Source organism: Sapajus apella, unplaced genomic scaffold (genome assembly GCF_009761245.1).
Source record: "Sapajus apella isolate SASKATOON/1434 unplaced genomic scaffold, GSC_monkey_1.0 scaffold41, whole genome shotgun sequence".
Taxonomy (NCBI): domain Eukaryota; kingdom Metazoa; phylum Chordata; class Mammalia; order Primates; family Cebidae; genus Sapajus; species Sapajus apella.
This window is the reverse complement of record NW_022436981.1, coordinates 17,999,977-18,026,031: the sequence shown is the minus strand read 5'-3', so window position 1 is coordinate 18,026,031 and position 26,055 is coordinate 17,999,977. Positions and strand designations below refer to the sequence as shown.

Here is a 26,055-nt window from a genome sequence, read left to right as displayed (position 1 = left end):
AAGAAAGTCAATGGTAGCCTGATGGGATTAGCATTGAATCTATAAATTATTTTGGGAAGTATAGCCATTTTCATAATATTGATTCTTCCTACCTATAAGCATGGAATGTTTTTTCCATTTGTTTGTGTCCTCTCTGATTTCCTTGAACTGTGGCTTATAGTTCTTGTTAAAGAGGTCCTTCACATCCCTTGTAAGTTGTATTCCTAGGTATTTTATTCTCTTTGTAGCAACTGAGAATTGAAATTCACTCATGATTTGGCTCTCTGTTTGTGTATTATTGGTCTAATTAAGCTAAAGAGGTTCAGCACAACAAAAAGAAACTATCATAAGGGTGAACAGAAAACCTACAGAATGGGAGAAAAATTTTGCAATGCATTCATCTGACAAAGGGCTAATATCCAGAATCTACAAGAAACTTACTCAAATTTACAGGAGAAAAACAAACAACTCCATCAAAAAGTGGATGAAGGATGTGAACAGACACTTCTCAAAAGAAGACATTTATGCAGCCAACAAACATAAGAAAAAAGGCACATCATCACTGGTATTAAAGAAACGCAAATCAAAACCACAATGAGATACCATCTCATGTCAGTTAGAATGGCAATCACTAAAATATCTGGAGACAACAGATGCTGGAGAGGATGTGGAGAAACAGGAATGATTTTACACTGTTGGTGGGAGAGTAAATTAGTTCAACCATTGTGGAAGACAGTGTGGTGATTCCTCAAGGATCTAGAAATAGAAATTCCATTTGACCCAGCAATCCCATTACTGGGTATATATCCAAAGGATTATAAATCATTCTATTATAAAGACACATGCACCTGTGTGTTTATTGTGGCACTGTTCACAATAGCAAAGACTTGGAACCAATCCAAATGCCCATCAATGATAGACTGTATAAAGAGAATGTGGCACATATATACCATGGAATACTATGCAGCCATTAAAAAAAGATGAGCTCATGTCCTTTGCAGGAACATGGATGAAGCCGAAAAGCATCATTCTCAGTAAACTGACGCAAGAACAGAAAACTAGACGCCGTATGTTCTCACTCATAAGTGGCTGTTGAACAATGAGAACACATGGATACATCATACATGGGGGCCTGTTGGGGGCTGGGAGGGTAGGGGAGGGATCACAAGGGGTCAGGGGATAGGGGCGGGATAGCATTAGGAGAAATACCTAATGTAGATCGTGGGGTGATAGATTCCGCAAACCACCATGACATGTGTATATCTATGAAACAAACCAGCACATTCTGCACATGTACCCCAGAACTTAAAGTATAATAATAATAAATATTCCCCAGACTTTTAGACTGAGGAACTTACAGATAATGGAATCTTTTATTGAAAACTGAGAATAAGCATCTCGTGATGGAAATAGGGTTTACTTTTTTGCTTCTGATGCCAGAGGGATGGGTAATTAGAGATGTCAAATCGAAAACTGGGTATTTGATTTTGGTCTTCAAATGAGAGACCTGGCCTAGAAATGAAAAATTGGGAGTTGTCTCTCAAAATGTTAAGTACCTTAACAGAAAAAAGGTGGGGGGGCATGTATGACAAACTCATAGCCAACAACAGACTCAATAGGAAAAAGTTGAAAGCTTTTTATCTAAGATCTAGAACAAGACACAAAACAATGATACCCACATTCACTACTTTCATTCAACATAGTACTGGGTCCTAGGAGAGCAATTTGGTAAGAGAAAAAAATAAAGGGCATCCAAATAGGAAACAAGAAAGTGGAATTGTCTCTCTTTTGTACTCGACATGATGTACCTGTAGAAAACCCTAAGAGCTCTGCCAAAAAATTCTTAAAACCGATAAATCAATAGCATTTCTACACACCAATGATGGTCTAGAGGAAAAGGTAATCAAGAGTGCAATCCATTTAGAATAGCTACAATAAAATAAAATATCTAGGAATAAATTTTACCAAGGAGGAAAATCTCTCTCCAAAAAAAAGCTCTAAAACACTGTGTTAGTCTGTTTTTATCCTGCTGATAAAGACATACCCAAGACTGGGCAATTTACAAAAGAAAGACATTTAATTGGACTTACAGTTCCATGTGGTTGGGGAAGCCTCACAATTATGGCAGAAGGCAAGGAGGTGCAAGTCACGTCTTACATAAATGGCAGCAAGCAAAGAGAGAGAATAAGAGCCAAGTGAAATGGGTTTCTCCTTACCAAAGCATTGGATCTTGTAAGACTTATTCACTACCAGGAGAACAGTATAGGAGAAACTGCCCTCATGATTCAATTATTTCCCACCAGGTCCCTCCCACAACACATGGGGATTATGGGAGTAAAACTCAAGATGAGATTTGGGTGGGGACACGGAGCCAAACCATATCAAACACTAATGAAATGAATTGAAAAGGAACACACAACAAAAATGGCAAGCCATCCCATGTTCACAAATTGAAAGACTATTGGGAAAATGACTGCAATACAAAGTGATTTATAGATTTAGTGCAGTCCCTATCAAAATATCAATGACATTCTTCATACACACACACAAACACACACATAAACACACACGCACACACACACAAAATCCTAAAATTGGTATGGAACTACAAAAGACCTTGAATAGCCAAGGCAATCATGAGAAAAAAGAACAAAGCTAACTTCAAAATATAGTCAAGGCTAGAGTAATCAAAACAGCATGACATCGGCATAAAACCAGACACATTGACTAATGGAATACAACACAGAACCCAGAAATAAATTCATATATTTAAAGCCAGCTGATTTTTGACAAAGATGCAAGAACATTTTTGGGGAAAGAGACAGTCTCTTCAACAAATGGTGCTGAGAAAAACTGGATATCCATATGAAACTAGACCCCTCTCTCTTACCATATACAAAAGTCAACCAAAAATGGATTAAAGATGTAAGTTTAAGACCTGAAACTCTAAAACTATTAAAAGTAGCATGGGATAAATGCTTCAGGACATTAGTCTAGGCAAAGACTTTATAGAGAAGACCTCTAAATCACAGACAACACAAGCAAAAATAGACAAATAGGATTACATCAACCTAAAAGGTTTCTGCACTGCAAAGGAAAAGTCAACAGAGAAAAATGACAACTTACAGAATCATAGAAAATATGTGAAAACTATTCATCCTACAAGGGATTAATATCCAAAATATATAAGGAACTCAAGCAACTTAATAGCAAAACAAACAAACAATCCAATTAAGAAATGGGTAAATGAGCTGAACAGACATCTCTCAAAAGAAGATATACAAACAGCCAACTGGTATATGGAAAAAACGCTCAACATCATTCATCAGCAAGGAAATGCAAATCAAAACCACAATGAGATATTATCTTACCCCAGTTAGAATGGCTATTATCAAAAAAATAAATAAAAAAGGAAAAATAGCAAATGCTGGCAAGGATATAGAGAAACAGGTACACTTACATACTGTTGGTAGGAATGTAAACTAGTCCAGCCATTGTAGAAAACAGTATGGAGGTTCCTCAAAAAACTAAAAATAGAAACACCATACAATCCAACAGTTCCACTGCTGGGTATGTATTCACAGAAAAGGAAAGCAGTATGTCAAAGAGATTTCTGCACTTCTTATGTTTATTGGAGCTCTAGTCACAATACCCAAGGCTGAGCACTGTGACCCATACCTGTAATGTCAGTATTTTGGGAGGCAGAGGCAGGAGAATCACTTGAGCCCAGGAGTTCAAAACTAGCCTGGGCAACATAGTGAGTCCCCATTTCTATTCTATATTTTAATTTTTTAAATAAATAAATAAATCCAGGATATCAAATCAACTTAAGTACCCATCAACAGATGAATGGATAAAGAAAATGTATACTTGGAATATTATTGTGTACTTGGATTATGCAATGGAATACTATTCAGCTTTGACAGAGAAATAAATTCTGTCATTTGCATCAACATAGAAAACTTGGAGAACATTATGTTAACTGAAATAAGCCAGTAACAGAAAGATAAATATCGCATGTTCTCACTCATATGTGGAAGCCAAAATAGCTGATCTTAATGAAGGATAAAGTAGAATAGTGATTACTGAGCCTGGCACAGTGGCTCGCGCCTGTAATCCCAGCACTTTGGGAGGTTAAGGAGGGCGGATCACCTGAGGTTGGGAGTTCAAGTCCAGCCTGACCAACATGGAGAAATCCCGTCTCTACTGAAAAAACAAAATTAGCCGGGCATGGTGGCACATACCTGTAATCCCAGCTACTAGGAAGGCTGAGGCAGGAGATTCATTTAAACCCAGGAAGTGGAGGTTGTGGTGAGCCAACATTGTACCATTGCACTCCAACCTGGGCAACAAGAGTGAAACTCCATCTCCAAAAAAATAGAGATTACTAAAGTAAAGGTTGGAAGGGGTTTATAGAGAAGGGGACGGGGGACAGCCAAAGGTTAGTTAATGGATACAAAAGAACAGCTAGATAGCAGAAAAAAGTTCAAGCATTCTAGCACTGCAGAGTGTCTATAATTAACAATAATTTTCTGTATATTTTCAAGAAGCTAGAGCAGAGTTTGACTGTTCCCAACAAAAAGAAACGATAAAAGTTATGTTAATTCCCCTGATTTGATTATTACACGTTGAATGTATGTATTAAAATTTCACACTGTGCCCCAAAAAAGTGAATTATCATGTATCAATTTAAAATAATAAAAGAAAAAATTGGGAATTGTCAGCATATAAATAGTATTTAAGCTCAAGGAAATATATGCGATCACTTATAAAGAAACTGTAGAGAGGGCAATAATATCTAGAATTTAGAGAGAGGAGAAAGGGAGACTGAGATGTGGTCATAGAGGGAGCAGAAAAACCTGGAGAGCAAGTTGTCACAGAAGCTGCGAGAGGCCTACTCTTCAGGAGAAAAGGCTTTATCCTATGCGGGAGACGGACATGTTTCCCACTTGAGCCCTCACTGGCCTTCCTGTCACCTACAGGGGAAAAATGCTAAGAAACATTCATGGAGGAACACAGCCTACTAAAAGACACTGTTTGTTTTTGTTTTGTTTTAATTATTTATTTATTTTAATTATACTTTTTTTCTCACATAACAATATGGATGAATGTAACTAAAATAATGTTAAGCAAACAAATCTCACAATGAAAAGAAAAAAGAACACCATGACTTTATTAAATGAAGTTTAAATATATTCAAAATTAATCAGATTAGAAGTCAGGATAGGGGTTCCCTTTGGGCGAAGGTAGTGACTTCAAAGGCTCATAAGCAGAATTTCTAGAGTAAGGGTATTGAAAATATCCTACTTAGGATTACTGTGTTCAATCTGTGACCCTTCATCAACCTGTATTATAATTTATGCAATTCATGCATGTTATAGGTGATAGGGATGGAGGCAGCAAACCACATTGCCACATATGTACCTATGCAACAATCCTGCAGGTTCTTCACATGTACCCCAGAACCTAAAGTGCAATAAAATACATATATATATATGTTTACAAATCAGAAACCGGAGTTTCTGGTACATTGTGTCTTCATTCTCGTTGGTTTAGAAAAACATCTTTATTCCTGCCTTCATTTCATTGTTTATCCAGTCAACATTCAAGGGCCATTTGTTCAGTTTCCATGAAGTTGTGCAGTTCTGAGTTAGTTTCTTAATCCTGAGTTCTAATTTTATTGCACTGTGGTCTGAGAGACTGTTTGTTATGATTTCCATTCTTTTGCATTTGCTGAGGAGTGATTTACTTCCAATTATGTGGTCAATTTTACAGCAGTTCTTAAATTGGAAGACAGTTACACTAAAACCATAATAAATTCATTTGGTTAATTCTTTAAAATGTACACTTATGATTTGTAAACTTATCTGGATATGTGTTATGCTTCAATAGAAAGTTAAATACAAAAAAAAATGTAAATCATCAACCTTCACTTCATTCCTTTGTCTAATTAGAAGGTTAGAGTGCCGTTTGGTTAAATTGCAATCACTTATAATTTAATATATTTTTCTCCCATTCTTATTTCTTGTTTAGGACACACTCTGGACATATATTTGCCACCTCAACCACACAGAATTCTAACTGAAAAAGACATAAACAGAGATAAGCTGCCTCATTTTAGATGACTAAGATTTTATCTATGTAGCAAGAAAAAAATCAGTAACAAAATTCTCTACTCAGATTAGAAAATTCCTATCAATTTTCAAACTGTTTTTAATTTTATCTAGGGTGCTCAAGAAGGCTAGCATATGAGTAGTATGTGGAAAACAAAGTCATCACTTGTCACTATGAAAGTTACAGCTCTAGGAATCACCAAAATGTTGTGTCCTTTTTTTATAAAATATTTCTATGTTTTTTTAGTTCAAATCAATATTAATATAAGACCATATTGTCAAAAAATATTGATTGAATGTCACATGTGAATTGATAGAACATCATAGTATCAGACGCTGTGGGGAATACCAAAGGAAAATAGTCCCAACCCTCAAATTTACTGTTTTGAAAGGAGGAAACATATTCTTTTCATTTCAAAAAAAAAGCAGAAAATGATACAAGGCCAAGTTATAGCAAAGGACTATGTCTTAGTTATCCTTATGTTCTTCAGAGTTATTGGATGCTGTGATTTTTACATCAGTGTTAGCAGACTACTAAATATTTACTTAATAAATTGCATTAATGAGTGTGCTGTGGTCAAATGAGGACTATGTCATCATTCCTCAAGCAACAGAGATCCTAATGAACCCGTCCCTCTATAACTATTCAGTTCGTGCAAAAGTAATTGCCATTTTAATGGCAAAAACTGCAATTACTTTTGCACCAACCAAAATATTTTGAAAATCTGCACTGTTTTATAAATCTTCCTTAGTTTCTTCCCATACTGTATGATTTTTACATAGAAAATTAATTTGATATTTTCTTTCTACTTTTTTAGAACAATGACTTTTTCCACTGTTGACAATTTCTAATAGACAAGGTTTATTATGCTCACTTTTTCTTTCTTGTTCTAACATTAAACTAAAATTGACTATTTTTTTTAACAATTTCATGCTTGAAAGAACAGAGTCAGTGTTGATGCAAATAACTTTATGTTAATCTTTTTTTCTTTTTCTTTTTTGCATTTTGTTAAAAATGTCATTTTTTGGTAAAAGAAAAATATTTTACCAAATTTTTTTTTGTAAAAGGCAAATTTTACATTCACCCAAAAGCAAACAGAATTTCTCTTTTACCAGAAACCATTAGCCTTTTGTAACTGGCTTCTTTCTTTTTCTTTTTTTTCTTTTTTTTTTTTTTTTTAAAGACGGAGTTTCACTCTTGTTACCCAGGCTGGAGTGCAATGGTGCGATCTCAGCTCACCGCAACCTCAGCCTCCTGGGTTCAGGCAATTCTCCTGCCTCAACCTCCTGAGTAGCTGGGATTACAAGCACGCGCCACCGTGCCCAGCTAATGTTTTGTATTTTTAGTAGAGACGGGGTTTCACCATGTTGACCAGGATGGTCTTGATCTCTTGACCTCATGATCCACCCGCCTCAGCCTCCCAAAGTGCTGGGATTACAGGCTTGAGGCACCGCGCCGGCTTCTTTCACTTAGCATAATGCTTTCAAAGTTCATCCATGTTACAGAATCTATCAGTAATTCATACATTGCTGGTAGTAGTCTAAAATGGTGCAACAAATTTAGAAAACAGTTTAGCAATTTCTCAAAATGTTAGAGTTACCATATGACCCAGAAATTCCACTCCAAAGTATATAATCAAGAGAAATAAAATGTCTGTACAAAAACCTGTGTAAGAATGTTCATAGGAGCGTTATTCATAATAGCCCAAAAATGGGAGGAACTTAAATGTCTGCGAACAGATGAATGTTGACATAATATAACCAAAATTTATTATATTTGTACAATGGAATCCATTTGTCTTTTGACTTTGTTTTTCCACATTTTTGGCTTTCAGTAGTTTTAAGTTTTAAGAAGTTTTAAATAGTCAAATTTATTACCTTTTTCTTTCAACTTTCTTCTATTATGTCAAAGTTAGAAGGATTAATAAGTATGTTCACCTATGGGTCTTATTTCTAAAACTGTTATAGTTTCATTTTTAGAGTTTATTATTTTTCCATAAATTATGGGGTTACAGGTGGTATTTGGTTACATAAGTTTTTTAGTGGTAATTTGTGAGATTTTGATACATCCCCTACCCAAGCAGTATACACTGCACCATATTTGTAGTCAAATTTCTTGCCTCCCTCCTACTCTTCTCCCAAGTCCCCAAAGTCCATTGTATCATTTTTATGCCTTTGTGTCCTCATAGCTTAGTTCCCATATATCAGTGAAAACATACGACGTTTGGTTTTTCATTCCTGAGTTACATCACTTAGAATAATAGTCTCCAATCTCATCCAGGTCACTGCAAATGCTGTTAACTCATTCCTTCTTATGGCTGTGTAGTATTCCATTATGTATATATACACCATGGTTTCTTTATCCACTCATTGTTGATTAATGGGCATTTGGGTTGTTTCCACGATTTTGTGATTGTGAATTGTGCTGCTATAAACATGCATGTGCAAGTATCTTTTTTTTAATAATGACTTCTTTTCCACTGGGCATTTACCCAGTAGTGGGGCTGTTAGATCAAATGGTGGTTCTACTTTTAGTTCTTTAAGGAATCTCCACATGGTTTTCTATAGTGGCTGGACTAGTTTACATTCCCACCAGCAGTGGAGAAGTGTTCACTGTTCACCACATCCACACCACCATCTACTATTTTTTTATTTTTTTATTACGGCCATTCTTACAGGAGTAAAGTGGTATCACATTGTGGTTTTGATTTGCATTTACCTGATCATTAATGATGTAAAACTTTTTTTATATGTTTGCTGGCCATTTGTATATCTTCTTTTGAGAATTGCCTATTCATGTTGTTAGCCCACTTTCTGATGGGATTAGATTATTTTCTTACTGATTTGTTTGAGTTTGTTATAGATTCTGGATATTAATCCTTTGTCAGATGTATAGGTTGTGAAGGTTTTCTCCAATCTCACTGCTTGTTATTGGTCTGTTCAAGGTATCTAATTCTTCCTGATTAAGCTAGGAGAGTTGTATTTTTCTAGGAATTTTTCCATCTCTTCTATGTTTTCCAGTTTATGTGTATAAAGGTGTTCATAGTAGCCTTGAATGATCTTTTGTATGTCAGTGGTGTCAATTGTAGTATCTCCTGGTTTGTTTCTTAGTGAGGTTATTTTGATTTTCTCTCTTTTTTCCTTGGTTAATTTTGTTAATGGTCTATCAACTTTATTTATCTTTTCAAATAGTCAGTTTTTTGTTTCATTTATCTTTTGTATTTTGCTTTAATTTTATTTAGTTCTGCTCCAATATTGGTTATTTCCTTTCTTCTGCTGGGTTTGGGTTTGCTTTGTTCTTATTTCTCTAGTTCCTTGAGGTGTAATCTTAGACTGTCAGTTTGTGCTATTTCAGACTTGTTCTTGTATATATTTAGGGCTGTGAACTTTCCTCATAGCACTGCCTTTGCTGTATCCTGGAGGTTTTGATAGGTTGTGTCATTATTGTCAATCAGTTACAATAATTTTTTAATTTCCACCTTGATTTTTTTTTTTTTTTGATCAAAGCTCATTCCCAAGCAGGCTATTTAATTTCCAAGTATTTGCATGGTTTTGAAGGTTTCTTTTGGAGTTGATTTCAAGTTTTGTTTCACTGTGGTCAGAGAGAGTACTTGATATAATTCCAATTTCCTCAAATTTATTGAGGCTCATTTCATGGTCAATCAAATGGTCTATCCTGGAGAAAGTTCCATGAGCTGTTGAATAGAACATATATTCTGCAGTTGTTGGATGAAATGTTCTGTAAATATCTGTGAAGTCCATTTGTTCCAAGGTATAGTTTAAATCCATTGTGTCTTTGTTCACTTTCTGTCTTGATGAAGTTTTTAGTGCAGTCAGTGGAGCACTGAAGTCTCCACTATTATTGTGTTGCTGTCTCATTTCTTAGGTCTATTAGTAATTGTTTTATAAATTTGGGATCTCCAGTGTTAGGTATCTATATGTTTTGAATTGTGATATTTTGCTGTTGGACAATGCCTTTTACCATTATATAATGTCCTCTTTGTCTCTTTTAACCACTGTTGCTTTAAAGTTCATTTGTCTGACATAAGAATAGCTATTCCTACTCACTTTTGGTGTCCATTTGCATGAAATGCCTTTTTCCACCCTTTTACTTTAAGTTTATGTGAGTCCTAATGTGAGTCTCCTGAAGGCAGCAGATAGTTGGCTGGTGAGTTATCCATTCCGCAGTTCTGTCTCTTTTAAGTGGAGAATTTAGGTCATTTGCATGCAATGTTAGTATTGAAATGTGAGGTACATTGGTTTCATTGTGCTCTTTGTTGCCTATGTACTTTGTTTTTTTGTTGTTGTTGTTGTTGTTGTTTTTGCTTTTTAATTAGTATTTTTTTATAGGTCCTGTGTGATTCATGCTTTAAAGAAATTCTGTTTTGATGTGTTTCCACAATTTTTTCAAGATTTAGAGCTTCTTTTATCAGTTCTTGTAGTGGTGGCTTTGTAACGATGAATTCTTTCAGCATTTGTTTATCTTAAAATGATTGTATCTTTCCTTCATATATGATGCTTAGTTTCAATGCATACAAAATTCTTTGCTGATAATTGTTTTGTTTGAGGACGCTGAAGATAGGTCCCCAATCCCTTCTAGCTTGTTGGGTTTCTCCTGAGAAATCTGCTGTTAATCTCATAGGTTTTCCTTTATAGGTTACCTGGTGCTTCTGTCCTGCAGTCCTTAAGATTCCTTCCTTCATCTTAACTTTGGATAACCTGATGACAATGTGCCTAGGCGAAGATCTTTTTGTGGTGAATTTCCAGGTGTTCTTTGTGCTTCTTGTATTTGGATGTCTAGGTCTCTAGCTGGAAAAGTTTTCCTCAATTAAACCCCCAAAACAAATATGTTTTCCAGGCTTTCAGAATTCTCTTCCTCCTCAGGAACAATGATTATTCTTAGGTTTGCTGTTTAACATAATCCCACACTTCTTGGAGCCTTTATTCATATTTTCTTATTCATTTTTCATGTTGGATTGGGTTAATCCTAAGACCTTCTCTCTGAGCTCTGAATTTCTTTCTTCTACTTGTTCAATTTTATTGCTGACACTTTCCAGAGCATTTTGCATTTCAAAAAGTGTGTCCAAAGTTTCCTGAATTTATTGTTTTTGCTTTAAGCTATCTATTTCCTTGAATATTCCTCCCTTCACTACTTGTATCATTTTTTGGATTTCCTTGCATCGGGCTTTGCTTTTCTCTGGTTCCTCCCTGATTAGCTTAATAACTAACCTTCTGAATTATGTTTTAGGTATCTCAGGGATTTCTTCTTGGTTCAGATCTATTGTTGGTGAACTAGTGTGATTTCTGGAGGGTGTTAATGAGCTTTGTTTTGTCATATTACCAGTGTCAGTTTTCTGGTTCCTTCTAATTTGGGTAATCTCTATCAGAGGCAAGGTCTAGGGCTGAAGGCTGTTGTTCAGATTATTTTGTCTCATGGGTTGTTCCCTTGATGTAGTACTCTCCCCCTTTTCCTATGGATGTGGCTTCCTATGAGCTGAACTGCAGTGATTGTTTCCATAAAGATCACATTGAATTGATAAAATCACTTAGTAGAAATTCACATGTCTATTATATCAAAATTTCTTATTTGAAAGTATTTTTTTAATTGTACTTTAGGTTCTGGGGTACATGTGCAGATTACGTAGGATTGTTGCATAGGTGTATACATGGCAAGGTGGTTTGCTACCTCCATCCCCCTGTCACCTCTATCTGTCATTTCTCCCATATTATCTCTCCCCAACCTCCCCAGCCCCCACTATTCCTCCCCTAACCCCCTCCCCAACAGACCCCAGTATGTGATGCTTCCCTCCCTGTGTCCATGTGTTTTCAATGTTCAACATCCACCTATGAGTGAGAATATGCGGTGTTTGATTTTTTGTTCTTGTGTCAGTTTGCTGAGAATGATGGTTTCCAGTTTCATCCATGTCCCTACAAAGGACAGGAACTCCTCATTTTTTATGGCTGCAGAGTATTCCATGGTGTATATGTGCCACATTTTCCTTGTCCAGTCTATCATTGATGGGCACTTGGGTTGGTTCCAGGTCTTTGCTATTGTAAACAGTGCCGCTATGAACATACATGTGCATGTGTCTTTATAATAGAACGATTTGTAATCCTTTGGGTATATAACCAGTAATGGGATTGCTGGGTCAAATGGCATTTCTATTTCTAGATCCTTGTGGAATCACCACACTGTCTTCCACAATTGTTGAACTAATTTACACTCCCACCAACAGTGTAAAAGTGTTCCTATTTCTCCACATCCTCTCAAGTATGTGTTGTCTCCATATTTTTTAATGATCACCATTCTACTTACTAATAATTTACTTTATGCCCCTCAATGATTTAAGGTTTTCTTCATTTAGAACTTGCCTGTGATATTACAGCTATGATAAAAATGAAAGAGGGAAGATATTGTTGGATGCTATCCTCCTTTATTTCCAACTCCAATCTAGCTGTCACTTGTGAGATGTGTATTCGGAAGTCAATGGGCAGCTTGGTGGAAGTAGGTTCCTGAGTTATAGAAACTGGAGTATCTATTCTGCTTTCCTTCGCATTGGGCAAGAGGCTGGAGAATAGCATAGACAAAATTGGAGCAAAGTGGATAAAGAAGAAAAATGTGAGAACTTGGGGTTAATATTAGTAAATTAGAAAAAAAGAATAATGCAACTAAAAGTAACTTAGGAAAAGGAAAACATTGAAAATAAAGCTAAAATAAATAAAATAGAAACAAAGACAAAAGATAAAAATATAAGAATTAAGTACTCATTTTGAAATATAAAGTATAGAAATAATCAAAATTAATTACAAAAAGGCAATTATTGATGAAACTGAAATAAATAAAAAAGAAATAAAGTATAAAAGACCTTGGTTATTAGTAAAGCTAAAGAAAATTCTTCAAGGTATGAATAGAGTATAAAGAGGGGAAATATGATTAGGAATGAGAATGTGACATAATCACAGATACAGGAGAAATTATTTTCTTAAATAGAGAATAAAATATGTATGTCCATTGCAAACAACTTTAAAACTTGGAGAAAATAAATGTTTTTCTAGAAAACCATAATTATTAAGAATAAAAAACATTTTATTGCTACATTAGCCTCTTCAAAGGTAATTAAAGAGGTACTATTTTAAGTCACCCCAATGATACATATTTGTAAGTATTCCATGTTATCTATTAAGAATAGATTATTTCAGCAATACTTATGTTATTTCAGACAATAGAAAAAGGTGAGTGCTTCTCAATTCAACTCATTAACCCAGCATACCATTAGCACAAGAAAAGAAAACTATAGACCAATTTCACTAAATGCCTATAAAGGGAGGAAAAAAGTAAATATTAGCAAAATAATCAAACAATGTGCCAAAATATATATTATTACTAAGGTAGGAGTGTTCTAAGAATACCAAGGCTATTCAATACCAAGAAATTTATCAACATAATCCAAAATCAAAAAACTAAAAGAAAATATTATTCGATTAATCAATACTAAAATGTCATTTGATAGATACAAATAAGACACCAATCAAATTTGGCAGTCATATTTGTTTTACTGTTTATAAGAAAATTAAAATATAGAAACTAAAAAATGGATTAAAAATAGTAAATTGTAATAAAGCCTAGCTGGACAACGAAAGCACATATTATTCCTAGTGATGAAACATAAAACTTCTTCAATTAAAATCAGAACTTGACAAGGATGCCTAGTATAACTATTGTTATTTGCCATATTCTTGGAAAGGTCTAAGTAAATGCCATGAGATAAAAATAATCAATACTCATACTAGAAAAGAAGATAGAAATCTATTTTTGTTGGTGATATAATTTTAATGAGAAAAATTTGTGCAAGACAAAAAATAGAAATCAATAGCTTTTCTTAATAGCATAGCTGTATGTAAACCTAAAGCAACTTTACTTTGTCTTCCACTCTCCCTTTAAATTTGCCCAGTGGCAGTGACTAATCTTAAATACTCTTTTAAGTTGCTAAAGGTCATTGAGCTGTTTATTGTTAAGTCCTTGTTGTAAAGGTGTAGTAGAAATTGTCGATGTCAATATTTTATGCCACAACAATTTTTTTAAGTTTTAGTATGTTTATGCGGTTCATTCTTCATCAAGTGATTGTCAAATAAGCTAGGCATCTATTTAAAAGGTATTCCTTCCCATCAATAAATTACTGCTTTCGACTGGGGGAAAAAAATTGCCCAGTGGGTATTAATCGTCTTTTTCCCCTTAAATGAAAATCCAGACATGGTCATTCCTAGATCACAAAATATCAGTTCCACTTAGTAATTCAGTTTTCCATTTTTATATGATAGGCATATCTTCTATCTGCATTAAATTTCATGCTTTCTTATGGCCAGGTGTGGTGGCTCATGCCTGTAATTCTAGCACTTTGGGAGGCCAACAGGGGCTGACCACCTGAAGTCAGGAGTTCAAGATCAGCCGGACCAATATGGTGAAATGCGTCTCTACTAAAAATATAAAAATTAGCCAGGTGTGGTGGTGCACAGCTGTAATTCCAGCTGCTCAGGAGCCTGAGGCAGGAGAATTGCTTGAACCCAGGAAGTGAAAGTTACAGTGAGCCAACATCGCACTGTCTTACCACTACACTCCGGCCTGGGCAACAGAGCAAGACGGTCTCAAAAACAAAAACAAAACAAAAAAGAACTCTATGCTTTTTCCTTTGGCATTTGGGAGCGATTTAGCTAGAAAGTTTCAAGTCAGGGAAAAGGGAAACTGAAATTCTTTCTCCCCTGTTTTGCTACTGGCAGCACATGACCCTTCAGCATGGAGTTCAGAAACAAGAAAGGCAGACAGGAGACTTCTTTCTTCACTGGGATGATTGAGTTCATTTAGCTTCACTGCTCTCTGGATTTGGCATTCAGTCATCCATCCTTGTCTTGTGGAACAGTTTCATGGATGCTTTGGAGACCCCATGGCTGGAATTCTTCCACTCGTAATTTTCTTTATTTTGGGAAAAGGTGTATCTATTTCAGATGGTTGTTTGCTCCTTCTGCATCCTCCAGCATCCTCCAGCATCTCATGATATCTTCTGCTTTCCCTGCTGAGTGACCTTTGTCTCTTAAGGTGGTTCATTTGGTCAGAACTTAAGAAAACATGGCAATATCTCTGTCCCACAGCTGAGCCACATCAGATTCAAAACAACATGCTCACATCCTTTCCCTGATAGCCCCTGGAGTGCTGAACAATTCCAGTCAAGAAGTAGCCTGTCATTGGCTCTCTCCTTCATTGCAGCCAATTAATCTCCCACCTGTTAGACTTTCCAGACAGAAGTCAGTACACTACCTCCCCTTACCTCAAACTTCAGGGGTACGTACTAGGCTCTCCAAGTTGTGTTTCTAAAACCCTTCCCTCTTGATCTAAGGTGCAAGGGTGAAAGCTATAAAGCCTTTTATCCTCTCAGTAAGAATGAGGTGGCGTCACCAGCTGGTTTCAGCCACCTGCTTTATAAATCCCTCACTTTGATGTGTTGTTTCTGCTTTATTTGTGCTTCAACTAGAGCTTCTATTTTAATCTCTTGTTATGCTTTCAAACCCAACCTAGAATTAGAAATAAGAAATTTTCCAGTCACAACCATTACCAAAAAAAACTACATAATAAGTTGAAAAAATTTGATGAGAAAGATGTAAAACTTCTATGTAGAAAATTATAAAAACTTAATGATAACATTATATATGAATGGCTTACAAAAGTTTGCCATGCTTTCAGATGAGAAGATATAATTCATAATTTCCTGAAATTATATTTATGAATTATATATGAGAAAATTATTTTAATACATAAATAATATCATTTCATAAAATTTCAAAACTTTTGAGCCTGATCTAGAATAATATGCATAATAGCAATCCATCAATATCTAGTAAAAATATAAAAAGTAAATAAATATGAGAGGGAACTGTCTTTGCCCGGCCTTGCCTTGCTAGGTATCAGAACATACATTCAACTACTATCATCATTATCAGTGTAGTAGTAGCACAGTAAGATACAAACAGATCAACAGGACGAAGAGAAAATTAAGTAAAAGACCCCAGCATATATGAGAATACAACTGACGACAAAATTGCTGTTTTGTTCAGTTATGACATAAGCATTTAGTTAACAGATGAAATTGGCACAACTTATTCTCCACTGGAAGAAGACAAAGTTGAGTTTCTTTTATATTATGTATTAAAATAAAATGTGGAATCATTAGAGACTTAAAAATAAAACATGAATCAGTGAGTATCTCAGGACCAAATCTAAGATTTTGGAATAGCCTAGAGGTGAAGAAATGGTTCTTAACCAAGATAGAAAATTCTGGAGCTATAAAAGAAAATATTTGGACAATGTTTTCTAAACTTTTGAATTGCAAAGGATTTCACATCTAAATTCAGTAGAAAAACAACAGATTTGAAGAAACTATTTGGGAGGTGACAAAGGTTTTAACATAATATTCAAAGAGCTCTTGAGTATTGTCAAAATAAAGATAAATTCAAAGAAAAATAAATAAAGGATATGAACAGACGTCTCACTGAAGAGTACACAGATGGTCAACAGGTAAAAGGTGCTCAAACTCACTAGTAATCAGGGAAAAACAATTAAAGCAATAACTAGACAAACCACCCTCATCAGACTGTCACAAATTAGAAAGAGCAATGATATCTATTACTGAAGGGGATTCTAGAAAATTATATATACTTTTTTATGGAAACATGAATTACAATTTTATAAGGCAATCTGACAGCTTGTGGAAATGGCTGTGATGCAAGAATTAGAGGTCATGCAAGCCTCAGCGTGGACTTTCCCTCAAGAAGTATGACTTCAGAAGTGTCACTGTTCAAGCCTGATTTCCTCATGGCTACAAACAACCCTGATCCCTGATAGAATCCCAGGGATGAAAGGACAACTAGTCAGCCTAGTGGTAGGCTGATTACACCATGGGAGAGGCAGGAACTTGTCCTTATTGCCCAGTTACTTATTCTGGATTTGGATTTGCTTTCCCTACTAGTCATGCTTCTTCCACCATTTCTTTTGATGGACTTCATCAACACAGTAGGTCATTACGGTGTCCTGCACAATATTACTTCTAAGCAATAGGCCTCACAATAAAAGAAATAAGGCAAGGAGAGATATCGAACTTACCATGAAATTTATCACCCAAAAGTTGTTGGCCTTATAAAAAGGTAATATCATATATTAAAGACTGTGCCAGCATCACCTGGACCGCCTTTCCAGGTCATGGCTCCATTCTGAAAGATGTCATGTGTGCTGTGAAACTTTAACTGATACATGGTGCCATATCTTCCACAACCATAGTACACAGATTCAGAAACCAAGGGGGAGCAGAATAGCAGTCTGTCTCATGATCACCCCTAAAGACACACTCACAATTTTTCCTCTCTGTGACTCTGAGCTCTACTCATTCAGAGGCCTTTGGCACCTGAAAGGGAAAGGCTCTCAAGAGACTTAGCCATAGTCCTATTGAATCAGAATTTACATCATCCACCTCCCTTTCAGGCTTCCATGAAACCACACAAACAGGTATGAGGTGGCTTGAAGGTGTTGCCCCGAGTGACTGATCACAATGGGCACAGAAAAGAGGGTCATGCATCCATTTATTCATTCAATAGAGCCTGCTATGGGCAGGCAGTGTTCCAAGTGCTTAGGACACATCGGAAAACAAAAAAAAAGACAAAATCCTGCCTTCATGGACTTTACATTTCAGTGAGGTGAGGGAGACATTCTATTGAACTGTGAGAAGGTAGATAATAAGTGCTGTGGAAAAACAAAAACAAAAAATACTCAGAATTAAAAAGAAAGAGGAGAAATCCCCGGGAAGGGATCAGGGTGTTTTTGTAAGATTTCAAGATATTTTTGGATAGAAGGAGACACACTCACGTGGATAGATGAATGGCAGAACTTTTTGTTACTTACAGCTTCAAATGGGAGAAGGCTGCCACAGGGCTGCATAGAGGTTTTGCTTGGAGAGGGCTTTTGTGTGGCAAGTCAGGTGGGGTTAGTTCGCTTTTGAGGGCTCTCTATGGATTGGCTAATTTGCATAATTCTGAGGTCTCCAAGGTGGGTCCCTAGCTGTCTGGTGTCTGACCCAGGGCAATTAGGACAGGTGTATGGTGGCCTGAAATGTGGGCATCCAGGGAAGTGACTATCCTCTAAGCAGGGCCCCAGACTGAGTTAAGACAGCAGTTTTTAAAACCCTTCTCACACAGAGGAAGGTTGGAAGTAAATAGAGTGTACAGGGTAGGACAAGGTAGGTCTCAGGGAGAGGGAGAAAGGTGGGATTGAAAAAACACTGAAGGTGAGAGAATTAGCCAGCAGGAGAAAAAGTGTTCTGGTAAAACCCAGGCAACCGTCTCAAAGAAGTTGTGATTGTGGATGAAAGGAAAAAATTACATCTTTCTGTGAGCTCCAAGAGAAACCTAAAGTATTCTTAAGTAGGAAAATCAGCATAAAATCACAGTTGTATTATCAGCACCTGCAACTTTGTCACCAAAAGAAATCAGACCCCTTTATATCACATGACAGTTGTTATATACTGTATTAAAATATGCTTGTGTCTCCCTCAATGTGAAACTGCTATAGTTATACCTGCTGCTTTTGTTATTTAAATACATTATGAACTATACTGTTTCCTTCATGACAAAATGTTTGTTATAATTTATGGACTTCAAAAAGGTAGATTTGTTTTAAATCTTATGTTTTTTACTTTATGAATTTAAAAGATTATTGTGAGGAGGGTTTCCACTAGCTTCCATGGACTGCTGTAGAGGCCCATGACACACATATATGCATAGGCACACACATGTGCATAGAAGCGCACGCACATACACACACACACACACACACACACACACACACACACGGTGAGAAGCCTGCCTTGGAGTAGTGCCTTGCACATCCAGTAGTAAGAGTTAATGGAGGCCTTGTGAAGCTCCTGAACGCAGGCCCACCATGGCCTGCGGTCTCAGGAATGAAGACTTGCATCACCACACCAGATAAAGAATCCAAATAGCTGCAGGGCTGACGGCAAGCAAGGAGGACATAGAAGAAAGAATTTAAATTTGCTTCCGCTGCATGAAAGGAGAGAGCATCCAAGGAAGAAAGTTATAATATGAGAAGTGGACTTCTGACCAGTGTCAGGAATCTGAAGTGTAGCCCCAGGGCTTCCTACATGGGGGTGAAGTCATTTGTAGGTTTGTTCTGAGATCCATTTCTCACAATGTGAGAAAATGTAGAAAATTACATTTTCTCCTGCCTAGGGAATGTCCCATCAGAAGACGGGGTGGGGGAGAGAGAAGCTAGAGAACTTCTCCCCTCTCTCCTCCAATAGGAGCTGCATCTGCATGGGTTCCAGCTCCCACTTCACAAGTTTTTGAGCTACCCACAGTCCAGTGTCCTGATGAGCAGCCCCATCACCAGACCCAGCCCCCGCCAGCAGGTTGCAGCTCTTGGGCTTTTGTGACACTGTCTTCCCTTTGTTGGTTCTTTCAGCCATAGAGGTGGCAGCTGCTTTCAGCTGTTCAGTTGCTGCTATCCTCTAGGTGGACTCGCCAGCCCGTTTGCTCTCCCTGCATAATTAGCTCCCTGCATCAAGTCTTTCCTTTGGACCATCTCTTGTGGATGCTGAGAAGCAGAAAACCACAACAGCAGTAGCAGTACCTTTGATTTTGTCACCAAGAAACATCATAGATACTTCCATATCACATTGCAGCTGTCATATGCTCTCTGGTTTCTATAAAGTATTTGGGCTTAGTAACTGAAATTTATTCTATATCAGGACAGGATCAGAACATAAACATGAGAACAAATGGCCATTATGCAGAGCTCCATTCTGTACTTGGAAGAAAATGCAATAAAAGAAAAGACAACTTTAGGAAGGCTCCAATTGGGAAAGAAGGTTTCCACTTTCTTTAGTTATATGTGGGATTGTTGCATTATGTTAAAAGGGAGTTATTATTTAAAAATGCAAGTATAAGAATAATGCACATTGGCACTCAGCAACCAAAGGTCTGTGGGAAACATGTATCGGGTGTTACATTTTGTTTCAGTTTTGGATTTTGGCCACGTAGCACCTAAACTTCTTTATTTGTGTGCATATACATGACTTAGTATAGGCCAATGGGATACTCTCCCCAGGATTTGCACCCTGAATAAGTGGTCCAAAGAGAGAATAATATTTAGAAATTATCTGTAAATGAGGTAGTTGCACAGCTATCCCAAGTAATAGAAATACCAGCAGCTGCATCCTGAAACAGCTGTTCACTCAAGGTGAACTAGGCTAGTGAACTTGGCTGTATTCGAGCTACCTGTGTTCCTTTGTTTTTACCTATTTTCCCTGCTAGTTCTCCAGCCTTCCCACTGACTATGAGGTAATCTGTCTCCAGCCCATAAATTTCTTTCCTGCTTAAGATGACCAGGGTTGGTTTATATTCCCAGTAAAAAAGAAACCTAATTGGTAGTTTTATTCCAGATATTTCATGCTATAGCAAATAAAATATTTTCTTTCATTATGTTTTCTGATTGTTGTTTGCATACTTAACTCTAACTCTTAATTATTCCAGTCATTTCTTGTAGTTCTATAATATTCCATTATAGTTTGAGATAGGCACCTGCTCACTATAAGTACATAAAGTCTTGGGGTTATTAGATATAACAAAATCCTTTCCAATTAAAAACAATACTCGATATAAATGTGATACGTTGGGAATCATGTGTGATATTTTTCTTTTTATTAGTATTACTTAGAAAAATCTCTTATGCCATATTTATTAATATAAAATCTTTTTTATGTGCTTTTGAAACATTATGGATTGTGGTTCCCAGAAATGAGTTCGTATTTTGCAGGATGCCACTGCCTTTTTCTAGCACTTCAACAGCTAAACCACAGTTGTCGTAAAATTATAGTTTTCTCTATAGTATCCCTGGTTAAGATTTTTTTCTTTTCTCTCTCACAATTAAAGTACATATTGCTTTTTGATAAATCACCCTTATTAGATTTTTGCTTTTTCTAATCTGCATTTATACAATATCAAAAACAAAAATGAAAATTATAGTCAATTACCTGTATATTTGTGTATGCATGTGTCTCCAAACATTCAAGCTCTTAGAAACCTTTAGGGACTTACTGATTAACCACTGTTTTTTATTGTCTACGCATATTAGAAAACAAGTGAGCTTCTATTAAAACCTATTTGTTGATAAATTCATTGGTATATACTGAGTATCAATTAAATGCTTGACACTGCAAAGTAGTTAATGTGTGTTTACATTTCCATTAAATATAGAAGGAAGAGTTTAAGAGTTCTGTGGAATTTCATGAGTCCAGGGTCAGGACTTGGGAGCATAGTAAAGTGGTAGAAAATCAATTCATAAGGAGTACCAACTTTAATAATGTAATATTTGAATAATTACATAAAATACCTGCTAGTGGCTTTTAATTGGCAAATGTCATGAATATTCCAGCCATCAAAGAGAGGTAGGTAACATAACATGTCAGAAAGAGCACAGGCTTTGGAGTCAGATGAACAGGGGTTCAAATCCTGACTCTGCCATTTCTTAGCTCCATGACTTAGCATCTGGGAGCCTCAGTTTCTTCATCTAGAAGATAGGAATAGAGATAAAAGAACATCTCACTGGTGTTCTATGAGAAATAAAATAATTTAGATAGAGCATCTAGCAGCTGGGACATAATAGATATTATAATTGCTATTTTTAATACTTTAGAATATACAAAAGTACATCTATTTTTAATACTTTATAATATACAAAAGTACATATCTTAAAAAGTGATATAGTTACAAACTAAAAAAAAATGTCTCCACCGAACTTGAGTAATAACTCATTCCAACCTCAATGTTTCTTAATTTCTTAACTAAATATTCATGGTCATGAAGAAATTCATGAGTTAGAAATAAGAAAATTATTCAAAACACATCAGTTCCAGAATATTCTGTGTGTGTAATAGTGACGAATCTTATTTTATCACAATAAACTACTAACCAAGGGAATGTGCAGGTATAAACCTGCACAGCTTATGTAATGTGAATTATAAAGGATGTGAAAATTTTACCATTCTCAAAGCTTATGCCATAAACTGTGTGCAATGCAGATACTATGATTATGATTTGAACCTATATGTTTCAGGGATTTTTTTCCCCTTTTTGACATTTTCTGACACTATAAAACATCCCACCAGTACCTAATCTAGTTACTTGGGAAAGCCAGAAGATGGCACTAATTTCTAAGAATTATACATCTAAAAAGAATGCTTTGGATTCTAGCATGTATCATTTATTTTGCTGGTGGAAATCATAATGCTCTACATTTTCAACAGTTTTTCTATCTTAATATAAAATTCTGTTTGTTCTTAGCTTTCTCCTGACGATTAGATAAAGAAGTAAGAATGGTAAGAATTAAATATCTATATAGAATGCGTGAATAATTTATTACACACAAGAATTGGCAACCAACCAATCATATTTATTTCATGTCTTTACCTGTGGGTGAATTGAGTATTACATATCCATTTGAATAGAGAGCTCAATTTTATTCACGTTATTGGGTATCTCTGTCTTGGTTCAGAAGGAAAAGGTAGTGTATGTTTTCTGTACAAGTCACCATCACCTCTAACTGTTGGTGATATCTGAGGACATACTTATTTCTATTCCCTTTAAAAGATAATCACATTTGTAGGTTGCCATTTTTTATTTCTAAATGATAATGCTGACCAGTATGGAAGCATATTTCACAAGGAGCTTGTTCAACAACAAAAACGGAAACAACAAAGGCAATGATCACACACGTAGTTTTATAACCTAATTGCATTCTGGCAAGATATTGCGCTAAATCTAGGGCTACATTACTAAGAAGTTAAGAACAAAGAGAGAGGAAAGATGTTTATACTCAAAGCTAGGAAGGAAAGCCAGAGAAGCAAGCAATGGTCTTGTATTTTTGCAAATTTATCCATCTGCCTAAGGGTAGATTAATTTTCCTGGCAAAGTTAAATGTATATTTCAAGATACGCTATGCTGCTGAACACCATGCTTGGAAAACTGACATTCTGGAGTCTCAAAATCAGCAGTTTCCAAGGGAAAATCTATCTACCATCTGCTTGCTTCATTAAAATATGTAATAGAGGAGGAAGAACTGAATTGGATTTTCACTAGCTCAGCGCTCCCTGGTGTCCACTCTGCTGAGGTTATACACAGCAGCCTATATAGAAAACAGAATCCAAGTAAAAATCAACCACAGGTTTTTGTCTTTTGTATCTGCTTAAAAACAAAGCAATGAACTTCAAAAAAAAAAAACACTTTTAGACCCAACAATCTATCTTGAAAACACTTAAAATTTTCAAGTATTTTTTGATGAACTGAAGGAAATTTTTTAACAGCATATGTAAAATTTTAAACATGATCATGAAGGTATCATACAGATACTTTATCAGGTAAGAGGCAAAATATTCTGTCAAAATCTATCAGTTGCCCCATGAAACCTACTCAGTATTTTTAGCTCACAAATTAAAGAAGACATTATTTTCAAATATTAAATGGAAACTAATGTTTATAAGATATAATTTACAAAATTATGGTTATAGTTATACAACTTAATTCCTAAAACCAACTGATTTCAGCCAAGACCAGTGACTCATGCCTGTAATCCCAGCACTTTGGGAGTCCAAGGCAGGCAGATTGCTCGAGCTCAAGAATTCAAGACCAGCCTAGGCAACATGGCGAACCCCATCTCTCCACAAAATACGAAAGTTAGCCAGGCATGGTGGTGGATGCCTGTAGTACCACCTACTTGGGAGGCCAAGGTGAGAGGATTGTCTGAGTTCGGGAGATGAAGGTTGCAGTGACCCAAGATTGCACCACCGTACTCCAGTCTGAGTAACAGAACGAGACTCTGTCTCAAAATAAAAAAATGAAAATCAATAAAAAATGAAGTGATTTGTCAGGTTAAGAGTCCTTATGCCTTGATTTTCAGTATGTATTATATTATCTGAATTTTTACCCACACTAGAAGAATTAAGATTCTCATATTATTGCAAAAATTTAGTAAAAATACTTTTTAGAGGCAAAGAACTGAAAGTACAAAACACAAATTCAAAAAAGCCATGATTAGCATTGGTGATGGTGCAGAAATCTACTTCACAACATCACCCAGTGGCTCCATAAGTGCAGAATAGTTCACTTAGTCACTTAAGAACAGAGTTGTAGGCCGGGCGCGGTGGCTCAAGCCTGTAATCCCAGCACTTTGGGAGGCCGAGGCGGGTGGATCACGAGGTCAAGAGATCGAGACCGTCCTGGTCAACATGGTGAAACCCCGTCTCTACTAAAAAAAAATACAAAAAATCAGCTGGGCATGGTGGTGTGTGCCTGTAATCCCAGCTACTCAGGAGGCTGAGGCAGGAGAATTGCCTGAACCCAGGAGGCGGAGGTTGCCGTGAGCTGAGCCATTGCACTCCAGCCTGGGTAACAAGAGCGAAACTCCATCTCAAAAAAAAAAAAAAAAAAAGAACAGAGTTGTAAAGATATATATCACTATGTCCTTACCACTACATTAACCCTTTAAATGTATTCATTCAACTATTTGATAAATATGTAACTTATACCCAGTTGAAGCACTATGAAGGACAGGCAAGCTCTCTGCTGTAGAGGAATCTGCAAACTGTCTGGGGAGAAAAATAATAAAAATTAAACAAATAACATATAATGGAGTTGGGTCATGTAAGTAAAGCAGGGTAAGAAACTAGAGAGTAAGGGGGATACAAGGAGATTAATACTTTAATAGGGTGGTCCCAAAAGGCCTTCTGAGGAGAGAACACCTGAGCAAGTCTTGAAGGAAGTTGGGGAGCAGGCCACACAGCTTTTGGGGAAAATATGGTTCAGGCACTGGGAACAGGAGCAGAAGTCTTGAACTGGGAGCGTGTTAGGTTTGCTTGAGAAACACAAAGAAGTTAGCCTGGTTGCAACAGAATGAGCAAGAAGAAATTAGTATAAAATAAATCTGGAGATTAGGAGATTTAGGCTATGTTCAGGAATTTTTATTTTATTTCAAACTTCAAGGAAAAACACTGGAGGACTTTTGATACGCAATTTATATTCAAAAGGCCACTTTGGTATGGTAAAGAGATTGTAAAGTGATAAGGGTAGCAAGAGGAAGAGCAGCGAAGCAGCAAATATTATAGTATAGGCTAGAAAGAACGGCCGAAACTTTGGTGTATTAACAGAGGTGGTAAAAAGCAGCGGTGGGATTTGGGATGTATTTTGAAGATAAAGTTAACAATATTTCAGTATTTATCAGTCTGTCAGTTGAGGCAGCAGAGAAAGATACAATTAAGGATGGCGCCTAGGTTTTGCTCTGAGTGAAGAGAGGAAAGACTGGGAAACAGATTTGATTGCAAAGGAAGAGAAGGGATTGGATTGGGGGGAAGATAACAAATAATGGAATAAAGAGTTTTGCTTTGTGTACGATCAGTTTGAAATTCTTAATAGACATACAAATATATGTCCATTATCTAGTAGTTGGCTGTATATATGAATCTGGAGCTCTGGAAAAAAGCCAGGGATAGTGACTCTGTGTACTCAGGAGTCATCCGCATGTAAGTGCTACTCATGATCAAATATAGAATGATGGTAGATGGAGATAACTGGAAGAAAAGGAGAATGAGGAGCAGCAGTCATTAAGGTAGGATAAACACCAGGAGAGTGCAGTGGTCATGGAGACCAAGTAAAGAAAGCATTTTAAGAGAAAAGAAATCATCAACCATGTCAGTTGCTTCTGAGACACTGAATAAGATAAAAACAGAGAATTGACATTTGAGTTTAGAAAGATTGTGGTTACCAGTGATCTTAACAAACAAAAGTTCAAAGAAAAGATAGAGAAGGTAGCCCTGACTGAAATAAAATCAAGCACGAATGGGTAATAAAATTGTGAAAC

The 26,055-nt window shown here is 36.2% G+C and overlaps 1 protein-coding gene across 1 annotated transcript in view; it reads left to right on the top strand.

Annotated features, from left to right (window-relative positions):
* LOC116565673 (protein eyes shut homolog) overlaps positions 1-26,055 on the top strand; it is a 360,208-nt gene that overhangs the window by 235,465 nt on the left and 98,688 nt on the right. The gene's annotated exons all lie outside the window — the stretch shown is intronic.